Raw genomic sequence first — 1,348 nt, 5'->3', positions numbered from 1 at the left:
ATGACACATTTTTCAGTTTTTGTGACTCTCACCGTCATGGTGCTAAATTGAGGATATGTGATCAAGACCGTTGATTTGATGGACTACCATCAAACTCACATGTTATCTATCATGGTCCCACTCTTAATGGCCAGATCGTTTTGGATTTTGAGTCAATATCAATCAGCTTCGGACTCAAAATCCATAACGAACAGATCACTTCTTTCTTTGTCACAAAATAAAGTGGGGCCCACCTATATGGATGATCTAATCCGTACATTAGTTGGGCCCTGACATCGATTCGAATTGCCTCAGAAATCTTCTCCATATATGATGATTCTGACCATCTGATATACACGGTTTTAAAAAAGAAGTACTAGGATCATCCCATGGGTTGGTCCATTGTAATTTTTTTAGTCAATGGGTGCAACCCTCTAGGGCAATGTTTATATTTCTTCCTAACAGTCACTTTTGGGTCCCACCTGTGTCATGTGAACATGATAGTCTCCATTGATTTAGCTCTTTTTCTCTTTCAACAATGTTGCTTAAGAATTATCTTGTTTAGGTTCGAATTTGAAGACTGATATGTTCTAATTACAAGGTTTTTTTTGGTTTTTTTTACTTGGGCTCCGTTTCTTTCGACGTAAAATGAGACTAAAAAAATATTTTACTAGCATAAAATTTGTTTGATACCTATTTTACATCGGAAGAAACATAGTCTTTTAAATGAAGTTTTTTTTTCTTGAAAAATGGAACTTTCCAAGAAAGTGTTTTAATGGATTTTTTTTCTGTTGTTGTTTGGTTCTCATAATTAGATTTTCTATAATTTCAAAGTCTATTGCTTGGTTTACATCCTTCGATTTTCTGGAATGTTTACATGTAGGGCATGTTTGGCAACCGTGAAAATGACTCGATAGAGTATTTGTGGGACCTGAGAGGGGAGTTGAGAAGGACGACAGAGACTTAGATGGCAAGGGTAGATAGTCAATAGCGCGTGTATTCAAATTGGGTTTTTCCAGTTTTCCAGGGACTTTTCATGCTCCCCTCACCCACCCTCTTAAGCCTCTCCCTCTCCTCCGCCCATGTCTCACAAGTCACAACTGGCCTCCCTAATATATAATGCAAGGAATATGTGTTTTTTTTCATGGTTGCCAAAACTTTGACTGAGCGAAAAATGTAATGAATTGGAAGTGTCAATGAAGTGGAGGTGGAACGGAGTGGGATTGAAATGTAGCTCAAAGGAGAATTCCTTTATTTGATTCGAATACTGAAAACTAGGAAAATGGAAATCAGAATTCAATTTCCACTGCTATTTGATTGACCAAAAAGCAATGTAAAAAGAAATCTAGACCTTAACTACATCTAGCAA

Source organism: Tasmannia lanceolata, unplaced genomic scaffold, assembly GCF_043159265.1.
Source record: "Tasmannia lanceolata isolate RefF3 unplaced genomic scaffold, GAP_Taslan_0.1 ptg000008l, whole genome shotgun sequence".
Classification (NCBI taxonomy): Eukaryota; Viridiplantae; Streptophyta; class Magnoliopsida; order Canellales; family Winteraceae; genus Tasmannia; species Tasmannia lanceolata.
Note: the sequence above shows the minus strand (reverse complement) of the source record.